Source organism: Triticum urartu, chromosome 7A (genome assembly GCF_056163025.1).
Source record: "Triticum urartu cultivar PI428250 chromosome 7A, HENAU_Tu73, whole genome shotgun sequence".
NCBI lineage: Eukaryota > Viridiplantae > Streptophyta > Magnoliopsida > Poales > Poaceae > Triticum > Triticum urartu.
Window position 1 is genome coordinate 723153224 of NC_141879.1, and position 6990 is coordinate 723160213.

The 6990-nt window shown below is 43.0% G+C and overlaps 1 pseudogene; it reads left to right on the forward strand.

Annotated features, from left to right (window-relative positions):
- Positions 1 to 2544: 2544 nt before the first annotated feature.
- Positions 2545 to 5849, forward strand: LOC147962260 (protein FAR1-RELATED SEQUENCE 5-like; annotated as a pseudogene).
- Positions 5850 to 6990: the final 1141 nt, after the last annotated feature.

The following is a 6990-nucleotide window of genomic DNA, read 5'->3' on the forward strand; positions in this document are numbered from 1 at the left end:
GGCGATCCCGGTCAAGCCTCCAGACGCACGCTCTAGGATTGATGTGTTCATGGACTCGCCATGGCTGCAGAGCACGTCACATGGACGTCGATCGGGTCGAGGATCCGTTTGAGGCTGGAACCCGTCGACAAGGGCAGCCGGAGCGATTCGCTCAAAGCCGTCCGTCCTCGATCTGGGTGAGCTGGGCTCCCCCACCGATGTTGTCTGTTTTTCCCCGTCATAGTGAGCTCCTCAGATCGTCGTCGAAGATGGACGGCCAAGTGAATAGCCACAGCCGCTCCGGTGTGACAGCAACCACCGTACAGATGGCCGGCTATCTCTTTAGCGGACGCGCCTAGGGAGCGGCCGGCTGCTCCCTAGCATCCTGTGGCAGCCTGTCATAAAAGGAAACTTTTGGTCCCCCCCTGACAAAAAGGGAAACTAACCGGCCCACGCTATAACCACGCTATAAGCTGGTCCGCCCCTCCCCTCACGTGCTCCCTCTCTCTCCCAAACCCCCCCCTTCTCCTGACCATACCAACCCCCTTTCCCCCGCGTACCCATCTTCTTCCCCATCAAGTTAGGGTTTCCCTTCCCAAGATCCAGAAAGCTTCCTTGTACCTGCAATGGCGGCATAAGACCGGGTCAGCAGATCCAAATTGACGGGTGAAATCAGAACAAAAGCAAAAAAACAATCACGGGAGGCCAGGTTTGCTCAACTCTTCCATCTAAAAGCATCCCCCTTTCTCAATGACTCTTTTCTTCACTTTCTTTCTAGTTTATACACAAAATGCTATGTTGTATCCTCCTTTCTCATGTTGGTTAGTGAAAAATCATCTGATTTGATTATTTCTTAAGCAAAAAACCTGACCAAAATGCTATGGTTTTAAGCAAAAACTGCTGCAGGTTTTAAGCAATTAAAAAAGCATGATTATTTAGTGCGAAAAAATTGTAGTTCCTGATCTGGGCAAAACACTGATACTAATAGCAGAATTGTAAGCAATTCGGTTACCAATTTTAGGCAACTATTATGACTGTGGTAAGCAACTGTTGTATTTTGGGAATCAAAAGTAAAATCAGGCAGATGAGTGCCATGTTGACTTCACACAGCCAATTCAGTTTGAGTAACTGCGGGTGCCGGTGCATGAAATAAAAAAACCTAGTATTACAAGCAATTTCCCTGCTTGTTTTAGGCAAAACTGGTAAAATTTGGTGCAAAATAAAGAGAAATCGTTGTTCATGTGTTCGTTTGAAGCAAAACTGGTAAAATTTGGTGCAAAATAAAGAGAAATCATGGTAGATGCTGAAAAGTACTGATTAAAAACTATTTGCAACTTGTGTGTTCAAAATCAAAAGGAAAAAAGATTGCCTTGGGGAATTGATTGAACATTACCTTGAGGAATTGTCTGAACATTGTTTCCTATCAATTGTACTTCCTGGCAAGAAAATTAGGTTGATCCTGCAAAGAAGAGTTCATGCACAGAAGAAAGACAAGAAAAAACACATGAACCCTTAGGGGCTCCAACGCGTTAAGATAGTTCAACAAGCAAAAATGAAAAAAGAGGCCATAAACACAACATGGTCCTGAAGTTGCTGGTACGAATTACATACTAACAAAGTACTGAACATGAAGAAAATGTCACACCCAGCTAATTTTTAGTACTGGTATATAAAATTTATGAGACACACAAAACGCTACTCTCAAAAGTCTCTAATATTAGCTTTTCCTCTCGATGCTAAAAACACTTCAAGAAAAAGAAGGCATCCTGTTCCCATGGAAAAAGCTTGCTTTGCTCGGCCTTGGAAACACATGAAAATCAGTTGTATCTGCAGCCATTTGGAAAAAAAGGAAAAATGGATCATTGTAACTATTGAAAAAAACATCTCTCCTATAGGCAACTATTGTCAATACAGCAATTGCCTAAAAAGCAATCATATAAAAAAACTGTTGTATTGACATAAATTGCCTGAAACATAAATCATAAGCGAGTATTGTAAAAAATCAAAAAGAGTCATTTAGAAAACTTTTCCTACTGCTCATATACCTGAAAAGTGAAAACTTAAATATACTTTCATGTTGCGTCCATGATAAAAAAAATCATATACTTGCTGTTACTAAAAATGTTGCCTATGTACAGTGTGTTAGTTGCTTGCCTCGTCCAACTAAACTTGTTCGCTTCTTTGGTTTGAAAAATGTGCAGGGTGGATATGATTGACCTAAATGAGCTGCCAGAAGACAATACCCCTGAATTGCAAATTCCTGCCAACAATGATATTGGAGTTCCTGCATTTTACACACAGCAGAGCATCCATGCAGGTGATGCTGAGTTCGTTGCGGAATCTCCTAATCCTATGGTCATGCAAAATGTTGTCAAAACTGTGGCAGAAGCAATGGGTACGGGTGGCCACTCACTTAATGCAGGGGTGGCCGCAGGTGGTAGAACTAACCCTGGAACAGAAGCAGCAGAGACAGATGCGCACACCCTTGATGACACAGGTGCTGCAGGTGATACTGGAGGGACTGTTGGAAATGGATTGACAGGCTTGGAAGGTGAGAACGATGATGAAGCTTGGTCACAGCCTAGGGAACCTTACATAGGCATGAGGTTTGACACTTTGGAAGGCGCCAAAGAACACTACAATGCTTACGCTTTACAGCTTGGGTTTTCAATCAAGATGAACACATCAAGGAGGACTGTTGATACTGGTGTGTTGATAAAGCAGCAGTTTGTTTGCAACAAGTTTCGGAAACCTAAAATTGATGATGGACGAGTAGAAAGTATTCCTGCCCTAGATAAGATTATTGAACAAGAACATGATGTTGATGAAGATGAAGAAATTATCTTTCTTGGTGATGAGAGTAAAAAAAAAGAAGAAATGCAAGAAGCGGAAGCGAGATACAATAGTGCAGACAGGATGCAAAGCAAAGATGGTGGTCAAACTATTAGATGGTCATTGGGAGGTGATTTACTTTGTTGCTGAACACAATCATGCATTGGTTGACAAACCATCTTTGATTAAGTATCTGCGATCACATCAAGGGATCCCCCCAGAAGAGAGGGCCTTCCTTACACATCTCCACAATTGCAATATACCTACAGGTTTGTGAAAACAAGACTGCACTTGCCTTGGTTTATTGTGTTAGTTGCTTAACCCCTATACAGCCTTTTGCCTAGATTTAGTTTGTTAGTTTGCTCAAAACCTAGCAAAAAATATTTTTGCCTGTACTTACATTTGTTTAGTTGTGTTAGTTCCTTAAACCATATCAACAAAATTGATTGCCTTATGCTAGTTGTGTTAGTTGCTCCTAGGTCTTGAACCCAAGCACTGATTTGCCTGCATCTGATGCGTTAGTTGCTTGCATTCTTAAGTTGCAAAAAATTCCTTTTTTTACACATCTCCTTGTTTAATTATGGATTTGTTTCATGTCAGGAAAAAAAGTTTAGACTAACATTCATATATGGCTTTGCTCCCCTACAGGTCGAATGATGCACATCATGTCGGATTACTATGGTACAGAGCTGATTGTCCCTTATGGAACTAAGCATATTTCAAACCTAAAGTCGGAGTTGAACAAGAATGCAACGAAGGAAGGTGATATGATTGAGATAGTTGCCTACTTTAAAGATCAGCAAAAGGAAGATCCAGATTTCTTTTATAAGATGAGGTATGATGAGGAGGACAGGGTTGAGAATATTTTCTGGGTTGACGGTGCAGCAAGGAGGGCTTACGTGGAGGCATACCACGACTGCATCTCATTTGACACCACATACATGACTAACATGTATAACATGCCCTTTGCACCATTCATTGGAATTAATCGACATGGGCAGTCATTCATGTTGGGGTGCGGTTTTGTGAGGCAAGAGTTGGCTACAAGCTTTGATTGGCTGTTTGGGACCTTTCTTGAGGCAATGCATGGTTTAGCACCAACAAACATCATTACTGACCAGGACATCGCGATGGCACAGTCGATTAAAAGGATGTTTCCAACAAGTATCCACCGATGTTGTCGTTGGCATATAATGAAAAAGGCTCAAGAGAAGCTTGGCGCCTTGTTGGGGCGAAACCCTGGATTGTCAACAGATTTCAACAGCTGCATTGACTTCAGCTTGACACCAGAGGAGTTTGAGGCAGCATGGGCTGCTCTGATGTTGAAGTATGAGGTTATGACTCATACACACTTTGAGACCCTATATAAAAACAGGGAGACATGGGTTCCTTGCTACTTCAAACACCAATTCTTTCCCTTCTTGCAGTCAACCCAACGTAGTGAGGGATTCAACGCTGTCCTGAAGCGATATGTGAACCCACACAATTCGATCCTCAATTTCGTCAAGCAATATTCAAAAATACAGACTCACATACTTGTCCGAGAGGGTGGAAAAGACTACCGAACAGAGCATTTGTAGACTGAAATGTGGTCGTCTTTTCCTATTGAGAAACAAGCCTATGACACATACACTAGGGACTTGTATGAAAAGTTTTGCACGGAGTTCAAGCTGATTGGGTACAATGTACGGCCCCATGGAAGTCACATGTACGAGATTTACCCCAATGAAACACAAACATGGGTTGCTAAATATGGTTCTAGGAGTTATTTTGTGACATCAGACCCTAGTGCTGGAGACTACATGTGTGAGTGCTGCAAAATGGACAGGGATGGCATGCTTTGCTGCCACATCTTGAAGGTTTTGACCCAACTTGGCATCGATAAAATTCCAGCAAAATACCTTCTTCGGAGATGGACACCTAAGGCAATTCCCAGTGCACCCCCTCATGTTGAAGGTCAACCCGATGAATTGCCAGCACAGTCGAAGAAAGAAATGAGGCACGCAAACTTGACAATGGATTTTGCAAGCCTTGCTCGTGTTGCTAGTGCAACAGATGCTGCTTCAGATATCGTGAGGAAACATATGCGGGCAGCTCGGACAGAAATAAGGCATTTGAATTTGTCGAAGAAAAAGAAGCCAATAGCACCTCCCAATGTGCCACCTGGGGGCCCTGGTGGTCCACCACCGTCAAGTGGTGGTTCTGCACCGCAATCCAGTGCTCCTCCGGCAAACAGTGCCCCTCCACCACCTCCTACTTCAGCTACATGACCGCCAAGCAACTCTGCACAACATCCCACTACTTCAGCAACAAAGCAAAAGGTGGTTGTTCCTTTTGGAGTATCTGCACAGCCCATGCCAGGGGTTGCACCTCGGCCCAGTGCCCCTCCACCACCTCCTACTTCAGCTGCACGACCGCCAAGCAGCTCTGCACAACATCCCACTACTTCAGCAACAAAGCAAAAGGTGGTTGTTCCTTTTGGAGTATCTGCACAGCCCATGCCAGGGGTTGCACCTCGGCCCAGGGGACCTCCACCACTGCCAGTGGTGGCTGCACCACTGCCAAGACTTGCTGCAACACAACCTAGAGGACCTATGCCGGTAAACAGAGGACCTACACCACCACATGGGTGGCCTACGCAGCTACTGAATGTGACAAACCCACATGGGTGGCCAGCATCAACACCCAGGGGAGCTGCCACACCACCGCCATCGGTACTTTCCCAAGTGCAGAGTGTCTCTGGACAGCAACCTACTCTTACACAGCAGCAAAAGAGTGGAGGCCAATTATTGTCTTCTACTTCAACACCTACTGATGGTCATGCAGGTGCTTCTAGGGTTGACCAACACCTTGGATATCCTACTCCAACACCTGACCCACCTATACCTAGAGACCCACCAAAGTCGACAACCAAGGGAAGGGCGAAAACTAAGAGGATTCAATCAGCACTTGAACTGCACCCGAAAAGAAAGAACAAATGCAGTTATTGTAGTTCTGTTGAGCACAATTCGGCGCTCTGCCCAACAAGATTGGTGTGAAAAAGAGTAGAGAATGCGAGAAGGTGGAGATGTTGCTTGCAAAGTTAGAGATTTGAGGAGCACCATGGCTTTGAATTTTAGCGTACCAGAAAGTACCTATGATCCAGAAAGCTTTTGAATTTTAGCGTACAATGTTGTAATTTGATTGAACCATGTTAAACAGATATCTTGTCTTGCAGACATGGACTATTGCATTACTTTTACTATGCATGCAACTTCTGTTGCATATTCTTGCAAGTTGCAATATTGTGTCACTCAACTAGTTTAAGTATTGTTGTGCTAATTTGATGATAAAAACTACCTTAGTGTAGATTCAAGATGTCTCTCCATGGGGCCTTGTTGTAAACGGTGTTGACCCAATTGCTTGTTAGTTGCTTCCTGATATTTGGAATGTCATTATGGGTGAATCTTGGCACATCCCTTGCCTCCCAACCACTTGTGAGTGTAAGCGCGAAAACCCCACAGTCAAACCTGTAGAGCAAATGGAAGGAAAAACAGTATGTCATTAGTTGCATAGTTTCTTGTATGTAGTATAAATATAGTAAGAAAATAAACAAAAATAAAGAGAACAGATCAAACAAAAAAGGCCGTGTAAAAAAATCTAGCGGTTTGGATGTTCTGGTTGCTTACTCATTATTTTGCTTTGGGACATCAATGTTGACAAGTTTAAAATCGTCCATGGAAATGTGAGACTTAGGGTAGTGTTTATCCCAGAGAACTCTAACACTTGCGACAATAGACCTTGCACAACCGTCCAGAGTCTTGTTAGCAAGTGTCCTCCACGAATCAAGCACCTCAAACTTTCGATCTCATATATTCAAGTTGAAAACCCAATAATGATTTCCTGTGATTGGATTGCTTTTGTCAATGTTCTCTATGACAGGGAACATGATCTGTAAAAAAAGAATAGGAGACAAAGAAAAAAGTTAGTATACAGCACAGAAAGCCATGTTTTAATCTCGGCAACTTATACAACTGTATAAAACATTTGAGCAATTTGTTATATTACTCTCTGGAAAATTAGTACAGTCATTTGAGCAAACATGTAATGTCATTTGAGCAACTTGTTATGTTACCATAAGCAACTTATGTTGCTACTCAGGCAAGTGTAAACATTTGTGTGAGCAACTTCTTGCATGCT